General features: G+C 37.4%; 1 protein-coding gene across 6 annotated transcripts in view; it reads right to left on the bottom strand.

The window, feature by feature from the left end:
- OPRM1 (opioid receptor mu 1) overlaps positions 1-22,065 on the bottom strand; it is an 83,527-nt gene that overhangs the window by 38,419 nt on the left and 23,043 nt on the right. The gene's annotated exons all lie outside the window — the stretch shown is intronic.

The raw sequence follows: 22,065 nt of genomic DNA, 5'->3' as shown, positions 1-22,065 counted from the left end.
GAAACATTTAATTTACATTTATTTCAAGGTGACGTTTTGTGGTTAATGACATTTCCAATAAGCTACTATCAGCAAAGGAAAACAGTGGTGATAGCAGACCTCTGAATCCTGCGACGGGAAAGGAACTACTGCTTGCTAGTTTACCTCAAAAAGAGAAGACGGGGAGAGGCCTGTATGAAATTAAGCAAAGAGGCATTTCCATCCAGAGGGCAAGTGGCCGTTTCCATCCCTGTGTGTCACCAGAGTGGGATGACTATCAGTCTTCTTCCTTTTTTTTTTTTTTTTTTTTTTGAGACGGAGTCTCACTCTGTCGCCCAGGCTGGAGTGCAGTGGCGCGATCTCGGCTCACTGCAAGCTCCGCCTCCCGGGGTTCACGCCATTCTCCTGCCTCAGCCACCTGAGCAGCTGGGACTACAGGCACCCGCCACCAAGCCCGGCTAATTTTTTATATTTTTAGTAGAGACGGGGTTTCACCGTGTCGTAGCCAGGATGGTCTCGATCTCCTGACCTCGTGATCCGCCCACCTTGGCCTCCCAAAGTGCCAGGATTACAGGCGTGAGCCATCGCACCCGGCTGACTATCAGTCTTCTTGGTAGCATGTCACCCTTTCTCTCCACATCCTCTGGCTGTTTTGTCCTCTCCCAATCTTCTCTGCTTTCTTCTTCCTCCAGGTCCCCCGATGACAAACCATGAGTAAACTATCTTTCAGACAGAGAAAGGGGAGGTTGCTTTCTCAGAACCATGATGAACTTTGTATATAGAAAATGTAAAATGAATAACTAACTGTATTTTTATTTTTGCATTTGGTGCTTAAAATATCAGGGGAAAATCTGTGTATCCTCATAATAATTGTGTAGAAGCTAATGGCGTACATTTCTATTGTGTTACCTCTCCTGCTAATCTCATGGTTTCATTCTCTCTTGGTTTCTATTGGCCTGTCTTCTTCTTTATTTCTCTTATTTTCTGGTACACATTTTTGTAAGGCTCTTCAAATTCTTATTTTGGAATTGGAAACTGGGTTGGAGGGTGAGGAGAGAACATGGCCGCACGCCACTTCACTACTCCTCTGGGTATAGGAAAGGAAATGGAAAGAGAGATACTTCCATTATAGCCAAGAGACCTTGCTTTCCCATTTTTGTATTATGCTTTCCGGAAGTGCCCATTTCCTGCATTATTCGATTTCTGAAAATTTTACTTCAGGACATGGATAGCACGTATCAGAAGTTTATATAAAAATGACATGTTTTGCTTCTCTGATTTCTGTATTCTGTGATAAATAGTATTTATGTATTATAGAAAAATGTTACTATGTTATATTCTCTGACATATATAAGCAGTTATAACTAGATGAAATATTCCTATCTGTGGCTTTGATTTTTGTTTGCAAATATATAGAATATTTATTTTTTTGGAATAAAGACTTTGAAAACAGCATCAGAGCACCCATCTCAGGAGCTAGAGATTTTTGGTTTACAGAGAACACTGCTTTGCTTTTATTCTAAGAACCTGATATTTAGAGCTTAGAAATAGTTTAGCTTTCTGGGCGCGGTGGTGGGCGCCTGTAATCCCAGCTACTCGGGAGGCTGAGGCAGGAGAATGGCGTGAACCCAGGAGGCGGAGCTTGCAGTGAGCTGAGATCGCGCCACTGCACTCCAGCCTGGGCGAAAAGTAAGACTCTGTCTCAAAAAAAAAAAAAAAAAAAAAAAAAGAAATAGTTTAGCTTTCAAACTTATAACTTCTAAGGGGAAAGATCATTTCTTATATTTTATGATCTGGGAATTTTATAAATGAAAAATCAAGTATGCATTACTAGCGACTTCAAATGGTATAGCCCTAGGTATTTCTTTAATACGGAAGGAACAACAAAGAAGACAACTTCAAAATAGGATAAAACAATTTCATCATTATCAATATTAGAAAATCACTTTTGTAGAAGTGCAAACATATGCTGTAGATTTTAAATTTCTAGAAAGTTTAGACTACTAGTAAACTTATTTTTTACTGCGCTTAGTACAACAAATATGAGGCTTAATATACACTTTTTGTAATGACATTGTACATATAATCACTCAATATAAGTAAAATATGAAAAATAACATGGATAGAATAATTTAACAAAATAAAATAGAAAAAAATAATCCATTCAGCATAGAACCCAGCGCAAGATGTGCACCAGCATATGCTTGTTGAATGGAATTTAAATAAAGAAATAAGGGCTTGGGTTATTTTATTTTCTGTGTGTAAGATAAAACATTTTTTTCTTAGGGAACCAGCAATTTTTGACGTAAGAATGAAGAGGGAATATTTGTTTTTGCTGTGCCAGTTCACTATCAAATTAAAAAGAACTTCAATCATAGAAAGTCATGGAATAATGAGAAGATCCCAATGAGACTTTCAAGATCACATTGTCTAAGAGAACGAGGGGTGATAGCAGACCTCTGAATCCCGCTACAGGAAAGGAACTATTGCTTGCTAGTTTGCCTCAAAAAGAGAAGACCGGCAGAGGCCTCTATGAAACTAAGCAAAGAGGCACCTTTGCTTGATGGTGAAGGACCGGAGGCACACAGAGTTACAAGTATTTGAGGCTTTTCTCCCATTTCTCTAGACTCCATCTAAAACTAAAGAGGAGTCTAGCCTGTATTGTGGGCCACGTGTATTTCTAGGAGCGCATTGCTGATTGTGTTGTAAGCAATGGGTCCCAGAAATACTCTTCTACCTCTCTGACCACATCGAAGTAGGCATGCAAAGCTTTCTTATCTTCTTTTCAAATATGACTGTGCTGAGAGTATCTTGGAAATCTTGAGACATTTTCTCGTTATAGTGAATGCTGTAACAGTCATAGTTGTTTAAAGGAAAGCTGAGTTTTTTCCATATCCTTTGCTTTCTTTTCTTTTCTTTCATTTATTTATTTATTTAGAGATGGAGTCTCACTCTGTCGCCCAGGCTGGAGTGCAGTGGCGCGATCTCGGCTCACTGCAAACTCCGCCTCCCGGGTTCACGCCATTCTCCTGCCTCAGCCTCCCCAGTAGCTGGGACTACAGGCGCCCGCCACCACGCCTGGCTACTTTTTTTCTGTATTTTTAGTAGAGACGGGGTTTCCCTGTGTTAGCAAGGATGGTCTCAATCTCCTGACCTCGTGATCCGCCTGCCTCGGCCTCCCAAAGTGCTGGGATTACAGGCGTGAGCCACCGCGCCGGGCCCTTTGCTTTATTTTCTTACAATCCATGGTTTGAACTTATCAGTTCTATGTAAACTGACTCACAACCTCTCTGTTCCCAGTTTGGTGACTACATTTTCTCCTTTTGTTTGGACATCTGTGCTTGCTTGCCGTGTTGGTTTCTCAGAGACAATACTTCTCAAAATATACTTAGTCTTTCTCACCTCTTCATCTCACCACCACCACAATGAGAACAACACAATAATCAGTGACATCACTTACAAAGATACAACAAATGGAGAATTGGGATTATTCGAAAGAAGGATCAACAAGACTTAATTATTTTTTGGAAGGAGGGAATAAAAGAAGGATGTAATGTGACTTCTGCATTTCCAGCATGGGAGAATGGATAGATGGTAATATCATTGTGTAACAGAGAAGGCAGAGAGGAAAAGTAGATTTGGTGTTGACACTTTGGATGTATGGTGTTGTGGGACAATGGAGACTGTTCATTAAGCCATTGGAAATGTCTACAGTTTAGCCGGAGCCACTCACGTACGGGTCACCAGACTCTAGATGATTCTAATCATGTGAGCAGATGGGATGGCTCTGTGCTGTGATGCAGAATGGAAAGAATGCTGAAGGCAGAGAAGGATCAAGTTCCAGAAAAAAACAGAGAGGAAAAGAGGGAGCGAGACAGGGAGGAAAGATAGGAATGCACTTTGCAGGCTACGTCAGAAATAAGTGAGTGTGAGAGAAATGAGGTTTGAAATGTCAGAGGTAGAAGCCAATCTGTGGGAATTTTTTTAATCATCGTACACAAATTTTTGTAAGTAGAGGATCTGGTTTTTATCAATTCTCGTCTGACTATAGCTGATTATACATGTAACATGCAATTATTCATGGACTATAACTTTTTCATGGCAATTGTCTGAAATAGAATTTATCAGGATTCTTGCATTTGAAGGCATTAAGTTTGCTGCAGTACTGTAGCCATGAGTATGTCTGTATGTGAAATCACATATTTCATGCATCTTAACATATTGAATTACATTTCACTTATGTGATACAAACTTTCCTGATAAATCTTATAGCTCATATAAGAAATGATCTTGATAGAAATGTCCCCAAATGTGACAATCTTAAAAATTTAAATGATAATTCCAGGATCAATTTGCAAACTAAAAATTATGTAAAATATCAGTAAAAATAAATTTTTCATTAACCATGTTAGAGAAACTAATTAGTATTCCCTTTTCCATATAGAAAATGATAATCTGAAATTGTTATCAAATAATCAGGCATTCCTAAAGTATGTGGCCTACCATTTAAGAAAGCATTACAGAGGTATGGCAGGGAGTTAACTAACAAAAATATTATTATTTTTCTGACCAGGTGCAGTTGCTCACGTCTGTAATCCTAAGCTCTTTGGGAGGCCAAGGTGGGAGGATCCACTGAGCCTAGGAATTCAAGGCTGCAGTGAGCTACGATCATGCCACTGCACTCCAGCCTGGGCAACAGAACAAGATCTCACCTCTAAAAAATTAAAACAAGTTAAAAAGATAAATAAAAAAATTATCTTTTCTGGATTTTGTGATATTTGTGGTATTTGTCCACTTTTAATACTTTATATTTGTAAATGATTTTTCCATTGAATTATCTGCTTTAGTTTCTTATTTTTACTTGTGATTTTCTATCGTCTTCTTACAGAGCACTCCAGTGTGTATGAGTCTTGAGCCTCACCCCACATATTTCGAGCCCCTGCCTGCTCACTTCTCAGCTCTGGCTCTCAGAGCTGTTCCTGGACTGAGCCTGATTATCTCTCTGGTCTCTGCCCTGGATTTCTGCCACAGGAATCTAGATGGCTCACTTCCCCCATGCAGTGCAGGTGCCTCTGGCTGGCACAAAAGTTCCCAACTGCATTGACCTCCTCTACCCCATTTTGGGTCTCCTTTGCATATTGCAAGATCATCTCAGTTTCTCTTTGCCTAGTGCCACCTGGCCAGATTTCTACTCCCCTCTAGCTACTCCAGGGGACCCTGGGGCACCCTGTGAAGTGTCTCCAGAATTCCAGTCAGGCTAGAGGTCACATCTCTTATTTGTTTTGGATTCCTTTTGTTTATTTCCCCATAAAGAGTTTTTCCTGGAGTGAGGGAATGAGATGATCAGTTGGTAAAGGCAGGGCTCACACTGAGTTGATTTTTCTTGCTCTCTTTCTCCTATCCTCTCAAATGTCTTCCCCAGCCCAGAACGTTTTCCTCTCTCCTCTCTTCCTCTCTGTGTGGCAGGAACATCAACATTTTCACCAGCTTTTATTTTCTAATCTATGGCCTATGGCATAAGCCATATTCTTTTAGTCTTTTAGGATGATTTTTTCCCCCTCCTGAGGTAGGTCTGGCTCTGTCACCCACGCTGGAGTGCAGTGGCACAATTATGACTCACTGCAGCTTTGACCTCCTCTGTTCAAGCGATCCTCTACCTCAGCCTCCCAAGTAGCTGGGACCACAGGCATGCATCACCATGCCTGGCTAATCTTTTGTATTTTTTGTAGAGATGAGAGATGGGGTTTTGCCATGTTGCCCAGGCTGGTCTCAAATTCCTGTGCTCAAGTGGTCCTCCCTCCTTGGCCTCCCAAAGTGCTGGGATTACAGGTGTGAGCTGCCACATGCAGCCTAGGATGTGTCTTTCATAATTAAGCCCAAGATTTCAGAATTCATTAAAAACATTTTCCTTTTTCATCATCTAGTTTTGCATTTTAAAGCTAAAGCTTTCAAAATTCTATAATGGAATTGACAGTCATTTGCTCTCCCTGTGGGTTCTTTTTCCCTTTCTTGGGAATACAGGCTTACTCTCATAGTCTGGTTTTAAGGGTAACAGACCTGCAGTATAAAAAGGAATTACTGAAAGGGAATATATGCAATGGATATTATTTTTATTTCTTATTTTTGCTAAGTGCCTATTATGTAACTGGTAAGGAAATTAAATAGGCAGTTGGAATATGGAGTTTAGAAGAGAGGACAGGGCTAGAGTGTGACTTTGGGAGTAGTTGACATATGGATACTTTATAAAGCATGGAACTGAGGAAGAAAACTTAAGGAGAAAGTATATGTACGGAAGAGAAGAGGGCCTAGGTTAAAGCTCTGAGAAAGGTAGAGGAACTAAGGAATGGCCAGAGAATTTAAGCAAGAAACCCAGAGATGGGGTTAAGGAAACCAAAAGAGGAAAGATTATCGTGAAGTCTATAGTGGTCAAATTTGCGGAATGCAGAGAGACTGAGTAACAGAAATATGTTCACTGCCTTTGGCAAAATACCCCTTAATAACCTTGGCAAATTCCTTGGAGTGGTAGGGTTGGATGATAAATAGATATGAGTTAAAAAAAAAAAAAGTAGATGGGGAGTGAGGATCTGGAAGCCAATAATTTAGAAAACTCTTTGGAGATATTTTGGTATGAAGAGGGAAAGAGAGAAATGTGAGTTCAAGAAAGAATTTTTTTTGTTTTAGTTAATTAATTAATTAATTATTTTTTTTAGATGGAATCTCGCTTTGTCACCCAGGCTGGAGTGCAGTGGCGCTATCTCGCGTCACTGCAACCTCCGCCTTGCAGGTTCAAATGATTCTCCTGCCTCAGCCTCCCAAGCAGCTGGAATTACAGGCATGTGCCACCATGCCTGGATAATTTTTGTATTTTTAGTAGAGATGGGGTTTCAGCATATCGGCCAGGCTGGTCTTGAACTCCTGACCTCAAGCAATCCGCCGACCTCAGCCTCCCAAAGTGCTGGGATTACAGGCGTGAGCCACCATACGTGGCCTTATTTTGTTTTTTAAAAAACATGACTTTAAGGCTGGGCGTAGTGGCTCATGCCTGTAATCCCAGCACTTTTGGAGGCTGAGGTGGGCAGATCATTTGAGGCCAGGAGTTTGAGACCAGCCTGGCGAGCATGGTGAAACTCTGTCTCTAAAAACAAAACAAAACAAATCCCAGAAACCACCCCCTTATGATTTGATATACTAGAGAATTTATGTGCGCTATTAAATTGTGTTGTAGCAATGGAAACTTGAAGAAGCAGTGAAAATAGAGTATGTGCAATGTCCCTGAGAAACTGAAAGGGGGTGGGGTTTGGAGCACATGTGGATTGGTTGACCTCTTCTTGATTATTACTGGCATGAAGACTGAAAATATGGGTACAGATACAGAAAAGGCTTGTAGATCTATTGAGGACTTTTTTGCCTGCTTTTATTTTTTTTCATTGAAAGCCCTCTCTTAACCGCAATTTTTTCTGTTTTATAATTTTCATTTCTATTTTACTTTTCAGCAAAACTTCAAGAAAGAATCCATATTCACGGACCTGAATTCTATTGGAAAGGAACAAAACAAATATTTGTTGGATGAATAAATAAAATAAAACCCGGAAGTATCAATGAAAGGAAATGATAGAGAAGAAAATGTGAGAGATCTAGAAGAGAAGAGAACAGGAAAGTAAATTTAGCAAAGAAACATTTGCTTGGCAGTATTAGGTGCTCATTTGAGATTTGTAGTTTATAAAAAAGGAGTTAGGATGATGGATTGAAGAGCTCAGTTTTGGGGGAGGTATCAGATTCAGGGTCTGGAAAGGTGGTGATTCTTACAGGGGAGATTTTGGAGTTCTTGATAACCAGTTCCAAAAGTGCTGGGATTACAGGCGTGAGCCACCGTGTCTAGCCACATCTACCAATATTATGAATGATAGGTAATATGCCACTATTGTTTCAATTAACAATATACTAATTAGAGGTTGAAAATAATTTCATCTATTTCTGGGTTAATTGTACTTCTCTTCTATGAATTTATTTTTTGACCATTTTTATTAGGTTGTCTTTTTCTCACCGATTTATAAAAATTTAAGCTATATGCCGCAAATATTTCCTCAAAGATGGCTACTGTTGAACTTTCTTCACAGTGTTTTTGTCCCTTAGGAGTATTACATTTGACTACCTGTGGTGGGTGTGTTTGTACATGCTTTTCGTAAAGGTCTTTACTTATTCTGAGGTTATTAAAAATGATCTCTGAAATTTTCTTCTGATAATTTAAAAATATTGATTCTTTTACAGGGTGAATTTGTAAACTTTGTAAAAATAATACATGCTTACTGTATAAATACACAATACAGGAAAATACAAAGAATCACATAAAAATAAAGTAAAATCCTACTACATGGAGATAGCCTTTTCAAGCATCTCCTTATACATGAGAAGAAGAGTAATGATAATGAATATTGTCTACATGCCAAGTATTGCACTAAGTCATTCATAAAGTTGATGGGGTGGGCATTTCATCATCCCCATTTTACCGGCAAGAAAACTAAGGCTCAGAGAGATCAGCTCCCTTCCCTCAACTTGTAAAGCCAGTAAATGACAGACTGGGATTCCCCAGGTGCGTTCACTGTTCCACCCTTCCTCCCTCTAACAGATGGGAAGTCTCTCAGAGGTGGGGTTGAGTCTTCCAAGTCTTCAAGCCCTCTGCATAGGAGCACTCGAAATGCTTATTTTAGGCTGAAGTGGGTGGATCACTTGAGGTCAGGAGTTTGAGACCAGCCTGGCCCAAATGGTGAAACCCCATTTCTACTAAAATTACAAAAATTAGCTATGCATGGTGGCCTGCACTCATAATCCCAGCTCTTCGGGAGGCTGAGGCAGGAGAATTGCTTGAACCTGGGAGGTGGAGGTTGCAGTGAGCCGAGATTGCGCCACTGCACTCCAGCCTGGGAGCAGAGTGAAATTCCGTCTGGAAAAAAAAAAAAAAAGTGCTTATTTTAGTTGGTTATATAAAAAACAGATTTAATCTCTATGAAAAAGGTGCAAAAACATAATTTCATCCTTGTAATGAAAAATGCCAGTTCTTTTTACTTTGTCTCATTCCTATTGCTCACCGTATCATTTTCAATACTTGTAACTGATTATTTTGCTATCTACTTCAATGTCTCTAAAAAGCATGTTTCTAGTGTAAGTTGAGGGTGTAACCTCTAAAAGAGCTAGTTTGGCTTAATTTTCAAAGTAGTTTTTGTTCACTTTGAAAATGTTACTCTATTCATTGTCTTCGTTGTGCCAAGTGTGTTGATGAAAACTCTTATTCTATTCCCTTTAAAAATATCATTTTCTCTTCTCTTAGAGTACTTGCAATCTTATCTCTTTTGTATGCTCCTGAATTTTATTAAAATGTGGCAAGAATTTTAAAAAATATTTATTGTGCCTGGAACACAGAGACATCAGTTCAGTCTCATCCCTTTCTTTAGTTATAGGATGTTTGGGGCTATTATTTCTTCCAATATTGCCTCTCTTCCATTGCTTTTGTTCTCTACCTTTAATAGATACATTTTAGCTTTTCCGTGTCTATCCTTCTAGTATCTTATGTGTTTCTTCATACTCTCCATTTCCATCCCATTTTCTTTTCTTCTTTGCTTGTCTTTTTTTTCTGTTTGTTTTTCTTTTCTTTTTTTTTTTTGGAGTCTTGCTCTGTCCTCCGGGCTGGAGTGCACTGGTATGATCTCAGCTCACTGCAACCTCCCACCTCCCAGGTTCAAGCGATTCTCCTGCCTCAGCCTCCCAAGTAGCTGGGACTACAGGAGTGTACCACCACGCCTGGCTAATTTTTGTATTTTTAGTAGAGACTGTGTTTCACCATCTTGACGAGGCTGGTCTTGAACTTCTGACCTCAGGTGATTTGCCTGCCTCGGCCTCCCAAAGTGCTAGGATTACAGGTGTGAGCCACTGTGCCTGGCCTCCATCCCATTTTCTATGTTCTTCCAGCTCATTAACATGCTCTTCGCCTTCTCTCTTTCTGCTTTTCGGCTCACCCATAAAATCCTGAACGCCAAAAATTAAAGTTGTTATTTTTAGAATTTCCAATTTGTTCGTTTATTTAACAAACACTTATGTGTCAGATACTGTTCAGAGTGCTTTACTAATGCTAAATTATTTAATCCTCATACCACATATATAAGGTATATACTATGACTATCTTCATTTTACAGATGAAAAAATGAAGACACAGATTGGTTAAGTAATTTGCCCTGGAGACATCCAGCTAGTGCTTGTTGTCGGAGCCAGGATTGAAACCCAGGTTGTCTGGGAATTTGGTTGCTATGCTTTGCTTGTTAATAACCACCTCTTATTATTTTTGAACTGCTTCCTCCTATTTCATAGAAAAAATTCTCTCTTTTATCTATCTGAAGATGTGAAATATGACTTATTATCGTTCGTTTTTCTGAGACAGGGTCTTGCTCTGTTGGCCAGGCTGGAGTGCAGTGGGACAATCTTGGCTCATTGCAACCTCCACCTCCCAGGTTCAAATGATTCTGCTGCCTCAGCCTCCCGAGTAGCTGGGATCACCACCACACTGGCTAATTTTTGTATTTTTAATAGAGACCGGTTTTTGCCATGCTGGCCAGGCTGGTCTTGAACTCCTGGCCTTAAGTGACCCGCACGCCTTGGCCTCCCAAAGTGCTGGGATTACAGGCATGAGCCACCATGCCTGATATGACTTATTTTAAAGTCCTTGTGTGATTGCTTTTTTATTCTGTTTCCTCAAGTGTAAATTCTTCTGTTTGCTGTGTTCCCACTGCTGCCCTGTCTCTTTCCTGGTGCAGTCACTCTTCAACAGTGTGATGATTATTGGCTTTGAGATGATCCTTGAAGTTAATATTCCCTGGTAGACTGTTCACTGCTTCTGCTTGTGCAGCCTGGCTGGGGATAAAGGTTAGAATTAGCTCCTGAGTTTACACACTATGCAGTTTTCAATAAAAACAGAGGATGAGATGGCTTGCAGTAGACATAATACATTAGTGGCTGGTCATCTGATTTCAATTACTTATCTTTCCTTCTAATCCTGTAGAGAAGTGCTAGTTTCCCAGGTATAGCCTAGTATCTCTGCCCTAAGTATGCATGAGGACACTGTTGCTTATGTCTAGCCTAGAAGATATAAAAGAGTTAAACTAACATGCCTGCTACCACTGTGGAAGTCTGCCTCATTATGGAACATCAATGGGGTTCGCTCCACTACCTGCAGCTTATATTGGCTGTTCTTAGTTTCAGGTATTCTTTCAGCATTTTAGTTTATCTGCAATGGGAGAACCTCCTTTCTTCTGAGTTCATGTTTCATGAGTAAAGTCATCCACCATTTCTCTGCTTTGATTTCTCTCAGTTCCATTACTCACTCCTTTCAAAAGGAGGAGTGACTTAGCTATTTTATATGTTTAAAGAATAGGATATGTATAGCTTTCTCCATTTCTCTCTTTGAGATTCAGCTTCCCAAGGAAAACATAAAAGTACTCTATTTTCTAAATTTTAAAGGGGCTGGTATCCGTGTGCGGAGGTCACCAGTGGTCCAAGCAGGCAATCAGGTGGTTGAGTATGCTGCATTCTGGGATTAGAATTGGGAAGCCATTGTTACTGCACAACTTTCCATCATAAAGATATTTATCAGTAGTGACGTTGTTAAATCATTTTGTCTTATCTCTCAGTTGGTTCAAAAATGGCAGAGAAAACAGGAATAACCTTCAATAGGGCCCTTTAAAATATCACATTGTTTAGTAAGAATTTCTCTGTCATTTTCACAAACTAATGTATGACTGTCCATTGATTTATTGCTTTATATTCTCTAAAAAACAGTTTCTATTGTGTTCTGGAGCTTGGGGACCAGGAGTGGAGTCTCGTGCTTGTTCTCAATTAGCTATCTTGAAAATGAAAGATTGCATTCACTTTAAGCAAGTACTTAGTTTTAGTATTGAATAAAAGCAAATCTTGTGCTATCAATGAATTTGAAAATACATTTCAACCTTTTGCATTCTTGCACAAGAAATCTTAGTGCTATGTAACATATGTGATGATTATAGTAGTAGTATCTGTTTTATTTATTGGTTTATAAGCTTCTGGAGTTCAGAGACCACCTTCAATCTGCACTCAACTGCCTACCTTGCTATGCCTGAGCAACATGATGCATTCTCTTGATCCTAACGGCCACATTTATATATTGTTTAATTATGACATTCCTGATCATCTCACATTCTTAGGAGATTTCCCTCCAATAAGAATAAACCATACCTTCCCAGCTCTTGTTATCTTACCATTCCCACATTGATTCTCATTTTTATCCCTCTCCTATTGCCAAAGAAGGAGAATGGACAGTATATAATAGTTGAGTAATTGCGAGAAGGACCAAAAAAAAGTCCCTGACAGCTTTTGGGGAGCAGCCTAGTTGCTAACCATCAGTCTGTGGTATTCCTCTGTGGAACAAAATTCCATAGAATATAAACATCAGATGAGGACTCTCCATGATGTGATGCAACAAGACAAAAACAAGTTAACTTTGTAACCATGCCTGGAACAGAGATAAAACCAAAATCACCCACAACCATAAAAATGCCAAGCATCTCCCTTTCCTGGTTAACATTAAGTAACCACTGCTTCTTATTGTCATTGACCACTGCTCAATGACAACTCTAGCCTTACATGCTTAATTCTTCCTCCTAGATAAAAAATTACTGATGCTCATTCGTCAGATTTCTCTTGCTTTAGGACAGCACACTGTCTAGATAGACCTTTGTTTCTTTGAATCCTTTCCCAAATCACCAAATATAAACTGAAATCCCTGGGTGTTCTGTGTTCCTTGCTGTAGCAAGATCAATACACCTATTTTTTTTTTTAAACTACAGGGGTATTCCTGGTGGTTTTGGCTGGTGAGCATGGATAATAGAGTGTACTTGAAGATAACAAGTGAGGATCAGGCTTCATGACGAGCAAGCTGACAAAAATCAGCAATTAGAGGGAAGCATTAGACATTTTCCAGTGATGCTGACAGATTGGTACAGGCCACTTAGGGGGCATTGTAGCTACATCAGCTGCTGCCCCACTGAAATCCTGGCATATATACTTATCCAGCATCTATCTGTAGCAGGCAGAAACCCACCTCAGGCAGACCTGGGGGTATGAAAGCTAGTGTTGGATACCATCTCACCTTTTTAATGAGCTGCTTCCTTCCTTCAGCAGCTATGACTACACACTGTGCCTTTAGCTAGATCTTCACCATGATCTAGGTTAAGTCTCTTTCCATATTATGCATTCCATACCTTCAAATATCAGTTAACCATGGTCTTTAGGTCTAGCAGTTATCAAAGTGAAGACCTGCTTGCTCAGTTGTAATCAAATGGCTTATACTTACAGTGAGTATTTTCAATACCTTCTAGAGGTATTTTGCACCTTACAATGTCTATCCAATGTTCCCTTAATTAAAACATTAATTGTTAAAAGATTAAGAAACAAAAACCTGCCTTTTAAGGTAGAAACATTCTTAGAGACTCCTGAGTCATACCAACTGCTTACTCATCTTAAGAGCAAAGTTGGCTCCATTAAAATGCTGTGAACCCACGGACCAATGACTAACTAAAACTACCTTGATTTGTTAATTTCCTCCTATATTTGGCTTCTTAACCAAGTTAGGAGTAAAACAGTCCAGCATATTCTAGTAGTAAGAATATTGGGTTTGGAATTAGGATATATAAATCTGAGAACTGTGTCTGTGATGTTAGTCAAGTTGCTGAGTCCCAATTTCCATAAATGTAAAGTGGCGAAGATATTACCAAAAAATTATCTCTAAAACGAATTAAATAATAATGGAGATAGATACTGTTTTTGAGCATTATAATTAGAGCCAACATTTGTTGAATGCCAGGCATTGCTTTAAAGAGTTTACTTGGTTTTTTCTTACTTGATCTTCATCACAGCCTTTCAAGATGCACCTCTTAAATAACAGTGGCAAAGATTCTGGGCAGATGGATGAGTAGACGCGTCAAGAATCTGTCTCCCCATCTAGATAAAAACTGCATTGGCATAATCTGTCTGTTGTAAATATTTTTGAACTTTGGAGTGTGGTTGAAGGCTTGCAACTTCCAGGGGAATGCTTGACAGTAAACTTGGTTAATTTTGGTTAATTTCTGCTCTTACCTGGCTAGCAGCTTTCTATCTCTCACACGAGCCTGGTGGGAGGCAGTGCATGAGCTGCAGGAGCAGCTTGCATGCAGCTTGTAGGAGCCAGGGGAGGCAATAAGAACCGTGTCATCCAAATAGCAGAACCTGTGTTCTGAGTGCTGACTGTTGCTTCTGATCATGGAAGACAGACACAAAGGCAGATAGTCATTGTCGTACCCCCTCACCTCCGAATATTACAAATTTCTTTCCCTATAGCTGAAGCAACTTCCAGGGAATTTAAATTACCAGGACCATTTCCCCCTACTTCATTTGTTTTTCCTTTTTATCCTTTTCTGGGGGTCAGACATGAAAGACTAGGATATTCAAAAGCGACTGCATATACAAGGAAAATCAGAAAGTCACTAACAAGCCGAGGGAGAGGCACAGGCCAGAAAAAAGCCTGAGAAGACCTTAAGTTTATATCTCAGTGACTTTCAACAAAGGTGCTAAGTAAACACAATGGGGAAAGGGAAGTCTTTTCAATAAATAATGTTGGGAAAACTGGATTTCCACATGCAGCAGAATAAAATGAGACCCTTATCTTTCACCAGATAAAGTATAAATTCAAAGTAAGTTAGCAACTTAAATGTAAGACCCCCAAACTACGAAAATGCTAAAAGAAAACATAGGAAAAAGCTTCATGACACTGGTTTCTGCAATGATTTTCTGGCTATCACCTTAAAAGCACAGGCCAGGGCTCGGCGCGGTGGCTCATGCCTGTAATCCCAGCACTTTGGGAGGCCGAGGTGGGCAGATCACGAGGTCAAGTGATCGAGACCATCCTGGCCAACATGGTGAAACCCTGTCTCTACTAAAAATACAAAAATTAGCTGGGTATGGCGGCATGCACCTGTAATCCCAGCTACTGGGGAGGCTGAGGCAGGAGAATCACTTGAACCTGGGAGGTGGAGGTTGCAGTAAGCCAAGATCTGGCTACTGCACTCTAGCCTGGTGACAGAGCGAGACTCCATCTCAAAAAATAAAACAGGCCACGAAAACAAAATTAGACAAATAAGATTACATCAAACTAAAAAGCTTCTGCACACTGCAGGGGACAAATTACCAGAGTGAAGAGACAACATTCAAAATGGGAGAAAATATTTGCAAATTATACAGCTGATAAGGGGCTGATATCCAAAATACATAAGAAGTTCTTACAAGCCAATAGCAAGAAAGCAAATAACCTAATTAACAAATGGGCAAAAGACCTGCATGGACATGTCTCAAAAGGCATACACATGGTCAACAGGTATATGAAAAAAATGTTTAACATCAGTAATCATCAGGGAAATGCAAGTCAAAACTACAATGAGATATCAGCTTGTACCTGTTGGAATGATGATTACAAAAAATACAAAAGGTAAGTGGTGGCAAGGATGGAGAGAAATGGAAATCTTCACACGATGTTGGTGGAAATGCAAATTAGTAGAGCCATTATGGAAAACACTGTGGAGGTGCCTCAAAAAACGAATTGCACAACTAACATATGATCTAGCAATCTCACTACTAGGTATATATATCCAAAGGGAACAAAATAAATATGTCAAAGAGATAGCTACGTTCCCATGTTTATTGCAGCACTATTCACAATAACCAAGATATGGAATAAATCTCAGTGTCCATTAATATATGAATGGATAAAGAAAATGTGGTATATATACACAATGGGATACGACTTAGCCATAAAAAAGAAGGGAGTCCTGTCATTTGTGACCATGGGTCAACCTGGAGGACATAATGTTGAGTGCAATAAGCCAGGCACAGAAAGACAAATACCATATTATTTCACTCAAATGAGAAATCTACAAAATTGATCTCATACAAGTAGAGAACAGAATGGAGGCTGGGGTGGTTAGGGTGAATTGGGGTTGAGGTTATATAGATCAAAGAAGACATAATTACTGTTAGGAGGAATAAATTCAAGAGATCTATTGTACAACATGGTGACTATAGTTAATATTGAAATATGGTACTACTGAAAAATGCTGAGAGTGAATGTTGTGTTTTCATTACAGAAGTGATAACTAGCTAGATTTAACCATCCCAGAATGCATGTATACTTCAAAATATCATGTTGTACATGATTTAAGAAATTTACATCGATTACTTGTTGAAATGATAATATAGATACATGGGATTAAGTAAAATATACTATTAAAATTTAAGAAAATGCTAAAGGGAGTCTTGCAGGTTGAAAGGAAAGTACGGTAGACAATACCTCAAAGTCATGCAGAGAAATAAAGGTCTCAGTAAAGGTAAATACATTGACAATTATAAATGCTAGTATTATTGCAACAATAATTTGTAATTTAACTTTTTGTAAATAAAAAAAGTTTACAAGTGACAAAGAAAGGCATTATATGTCAATAAATGTTTCACAGCAAGAAGATATAACAATTACAAACAGTACTCAACAACAGACCATTAAAAAAGATATAAAGCAAAAGTGGACAGAATTGAAGAGGGAAAGAGATAGTGCCAATATCTTACTCTGAACAAAGGATAGAATAATCAGATGAGATAAGTAAGGAAATAGAGGACTTACAAAACACAATAAACCAACTAGGTTTAACAGATATAGACAGACTACTCTACCCAACAACAACAGAAAACATTCCTCTTACATGCTCATGGAACATTTTCAAGGATAGACTATATGTTAGACCACAAATTAAATCTTAATAAATTAAAAAAATAAATATTATATACAGTATCTTCTCTGACCAAAATTGGATAAAATTTAAAAAATCAATAACATAATAACATAAAGAAAACTGGAAAATTCACAGGTTTGTGAAAATTAAGAACACTCTTAAATAACCAATGGTTCAAAGAGAAAAATCACAAGAGAACTTAGAAAATACTTAGAGATAAATGAAAATTAAAGCACAACACACTGAAATTTTTATGATGCAGCAAAACCAGTGCTAAGGGAAAATTTGTATGTATAAATGCTTAAATTTAAAAATCTTAAATTAACAACTTAAAAACTTATGGAACTAGAGAAAGAACAAAGTAAGCACAAAGCTAGCAGAAGGAAGGAAAAATTGGAGTAGAGATAAATGAAATAGAAACTAAAAAAAATAGAGAAAATGAACGAAGACAAAAATTGGTTTTCCAAAAATATTAGCAAAATTGGCAAATCTTTAACTAGATTGGCTAATAACAAAATAGACAATAATCAGATCACTACAATAAAATACTGAAGTAGGCATATTACTAGTTTTTGTACATAAATAAAATGTTTACAAGAGAGTTCTATGGACAAATTATATGCCAACAAATTGGATAATCTGGATGAAATGACCAAGTTCGTAAAAACATAAAAACTACTGTAATAGTCTACTTGAGCTCCTACAATAAAATACCATACACTGAGTGATTTTAACAACAAAAATGTTTTTTGTAGTTCTGGAGGCTGGTCAATTGAAAATCAAGATGCTAACTGATTTAATTCCTGGTGAGGGATTTTTTTCCTGGCTCGCAGGTGCAGCCTTCTCACTGTGTCCTCCTGTGATCTTTCCTCTTTGCTCAAAGGAGATCTCTCTCTCTCTCTCAATTCTTATAAGGCTACTAATTCCATTAATGCACTAACCTCATTAGTACCCCATCATTGTGATCTCATTTAACTTTAATTATCTCCTAAAGGCCTTGCCTCCAATTACAGTCACATCAAAGTTAGGGTTTCAACAAATGATTTTTGGGGGGGCGGTGGGAGGGTGCATAATTCAATTCATAACACCTCTCAAGACTAAAGTACAAAGTAATAGAAACTATCAATAATAGGAGATTGAGCCAGTAATAAAAACATCTCCCAATAAACAAAAGCCCTGGTCCTGATGGCTTCATTGGTGAATTGTACCAAACACTTAAAAAAAATCAAATACCAATACTTCTCAAAATTTTTCAATATAACGAAGAGGAGAGAGCACTTCCTAATTAAATCTATAAGGCCAGCATTACCCTAACATCAAAGACAGACAAAGATACTACAAGAAAAGAAAACAGTAAACCAATGTCCCTTATAAAAATCGAAGCAAAAATCCTCAGCAAAATATTGTCAGACTAAATTCTACAGCATATTGAGAGGATCATACATTATAATCAACTGGGATTTATTTCTGGAATGAAAGGATGGTTCAACATATGAATACCAATCAATGTAATATATCAGATTAACAGAACGAAGAAAAGAAACCACATGATAATCTCATTTAATTCAGAAAAAGTATTTGTTAAAACTCAACAGGCTTTCATGATAAAATACTCAAAACAATCAAAATAGGAAGAATCAACCATAATATATTAAAAGCTGTATATGAAAATTCCACAGCAAAGATCATACTCAATGTTGAAAGGCTGAAAGCTTTTTCTCTAATATCAGGAACAAGACAATGATGGCTACTTTCCCCACTTCTGTTCTATGTAGCATGAGAGTTCTAACCAGAGAAAATAGGTAAAAGAAATAAATTTGAAAAAAAATACACCTAAATTAGAAAAGAAGTAAAATGAATATGTTTGCAGATGACATAATCTTATAAGTAGAAAATACTAAAGATTCCACACACACAAAAAAACTGTTAGAACTAATAATGAATTTGGTGAAGTAGCAGAATACAAAGTCAACATATAAAAATCAGTTGCATTTCTATACATTCACAATGAACAATCTGAAAAGAAAATTAGAAAAATAGTTCAATTTATGATAGCATCAAATGTAATAAAACACTTAGGTATTAACCAAGGAGGAGAAAGGCGTGTACGAAATCTACAAAACATTGCTAAAGGAAATTGTGGCTCACACCTGTAACCCCAGCACTTTGGGAGACCAAAGCAGGTGGGTCACAAGGTCAAGAGATGGAGACCATCCTGGCCAACATGGTGAAACCCCGACTCTACTAAAAATACAAAAATTAGCTAGGCGTGGTGGCACACAGCTGTAGTCCCAGCTACTTGGGAGGGTGAGGCAGGAGAATCACTTAAACCTGGGAGGTGGAGGTTGCAGTGAGCCGAGATCGTGCCACTGTACCCCAGTCTGGTGACAGAGTGAGACTCTGTCTAAAAAAAAAAAAAAAAATTAAAGAAGATATAAATAAATGGAAAGGCATCCCATGTTCATGGATTGGAAATGTAATACTGTTAAGATGTCATACAATGTGATCTTCAGATTCAATGCAATCTTTATCAAAATCTCAATGAAGTTTTTGCTGAAATAGACAAATTCATCCTGAAATTCATATGGAATCTTAAGTTAAACACTATAGCCAAAATAATCTTGAAAAAGAAGGACAAAGGCAGAGGACTCACACTTCCTGAATTCAAAACTTACTTTAAAGTAATGGTAATCAAAACAGCATGGTACTTGTATAAAGCCATACGTATTGACCAATGGAATAGAGTAGAGATCCCAGAAATAAACCCTTGCCTACATGCCCAAATGATTTTCAACAACAGTTCCAAGACCTTTCAATGGGGAAAGAACAGTCTTTTCAACAAATGGTGTTGGGAAAATTGGACATTCACATGCAAAGGAATAACGTTGGCACCTTACCTAACCTGATGTATAGAAGTTAACTCAAGATGGATCAAAGACCTAAATATAAAAGCTAAAATTATACAACCCTTAAGAGAAAAAATAGGGCAAAATCTTCACAACATTAGATTTCACAAAGATTTCTTCGATATGATACTAAAGGCACAGGCAACAAAAGCAAACATGGACACATTGGATGTCATAAAAACTGAAAACTTTTGTTAATCAAAAGACACTATCCATGTAGTAAAAAGGCAACCTACAGAATGAGAAATATATTTGGAAATCATATATCTGAGAAGGGATTAATATCCAGAACATATACAGAACTCCCAAAACTCAACAACAGAAAACAAACAACCCAATTTAAAAAACAGACAAAAGACTTATTCAAGAGTCTATTCAGACTTTGCTCTAAAAAAGATTTTTGAATGGATAATAAGCATATGAAAAGATGCAAAATATCACTATTCACTAGGACAACGCAAATTAAACCACAATGAGATACCTCCTCACATTCATTAGGAATATTACTATTAAATAAAGCAGAAAATAACAAGTGTTGGTGGGGATGTGGAGAATGTATAGGACCCTTATGGACTGTTGGTGGGAATGTAAAATGACATATCAGTGTGGGAAACAGTACGACAGTTTCTCAAAAAATTAAAAACAGAATTACCATATGATCCAAATACCCAAAGAAATTGAAAACACGGTCTCCACAAGATATTTATATACCCATCTTCACATCAGAATTATTCAGAATTACTAAAGCATAGATGTAACCACTCAATAGATGAATAAATAAACCAAATGTGGTTCATACATACAATGAAATGTTATTCATCCTTCAAAAGGAAGAAAATGTTAACATATACTACAACATGGATCAACTTTGAGGACATTATGCCAAATGAAATAAACCATTTATAAAAGATAAATAATATATGATTCTTCTTATATTAGTTAACTAGATTAGTCAAAATCATAGAGACAAAAAGTAGGATGGTGATTACCAGGGTTTGGGAGGAGGAAAGAATGAATGGGTATTATTGTTTAATGGGTATAGAGTTTCAGTTTTGCAAGATGAAATGAGTTCTAGAGATGAATGATACTAATGATTGCACAATGACATGGATGTACTTCAGACCACTGAATTGTATACTTACAAGCGGTTAAAATGGAAACTTTATGTTGCATGAATCAATAAAAATATGAATTAGGGTTAAAAAAGAATAACAATGGCAGAGGCAGAATTTAAATTCATATTTAAATTTAATAAAGTTTAATAATTTAATAAAGTTAATGCTCTTTACTACTACATTGCACTGCTACCATATATGCACCATGAAACATAAGCTATCTGTATAATAAATAATTATAAAGTACAGAAAGCTTTACTAACTCTTTGCAGGGGTTTGTGCGAACTGATGTTCACAAAAATTCTAGTAGTAACTAAGACAACCATGATTATTGTATCTATTACTCTATCTATTTTAAAGAGAAGAGTACTGAAGTTTAGGACAATTGTCAAAGACAAAAATATTTAACATTGTTAGCATTGTGCATTTGAAATACCTGGATATTTGTTGCTATGCAAGCAAAATATCTGGATAGTTAAGATTTGTTTCAGTTGTAGTTTTGTGTGTGTGTTTTGTGGAGATTTAACTACTTGGAATGTTTAATAATAGCACAACAGATTAGAAATAATTATATGTCAGGATACTGTTTAGGAAGCTGAAATTGAAATAAGGATGTTCTCATTGCTCCTAAGTTTTACAAAAGGGAGATTTAATTAAGGTCTATAAAGACTTAATTTCAAATTCTATTTGTCCAAACTGTTGATGAGCATTTCTGTTTATCCAGACACCTGCTGATGTCTGAATATTTTGACATTTAATGAATTCCTGCAACAGTAGGTTTCCAAAATATTTTAGGACCAATTCATGGAGAAATAAAGGTAATGCAATTAGTTCCTGTAGATCTTGATTTATATAAAATTAGGTATTTATGATGACTGTTTTCCATCCAAGAATTACACAATTATTTGTAATTTAACAATCATGCTGACTTGAGATTTTTCTAGGAAACAGAAAGAAGCTTATTGAGATTTCTTTTCAGTCAGAGAGTTTTTTTTGGAAGGTATTTTCCTTTCCCTGTGGAGAACTCAATAGCATTTGTAAGGAGAAAATATGATTCATGAATAAACCAGTAATTTGGCAAAGCAAAGAAGTCCCATTAGTTTTTAAAGCCTGAAATTTTAGTCTTATAGTGCAATAAGGGTTATTAAATCAATATGGAGTTGTCTTCCGACTTGGAATAGAGTCATTTGGCACTAACAACATTTTTAGCCACAAATTATGTAACTATTCTTT

This window comes from Gorilla gorilla, chromosome 5 (assembly GCF_029281585.2).
Source record: "Gorilla gorilla gorilla isolate KB3781 chromosome 5, NHGRI_mGorGor1-v2.1_pri, whole genome shotgun sequence".
Lineage (NCBI taxonomy): Eukaryota > Metazoa > Chordata > Mammalia > Primates > Hominidae > Gorilla > Gorilla gorilla.
Note: the sequence above shows the minus strand (reverse complement) of the source record. Positions and strands in the feature narration are given on the sequence as shown.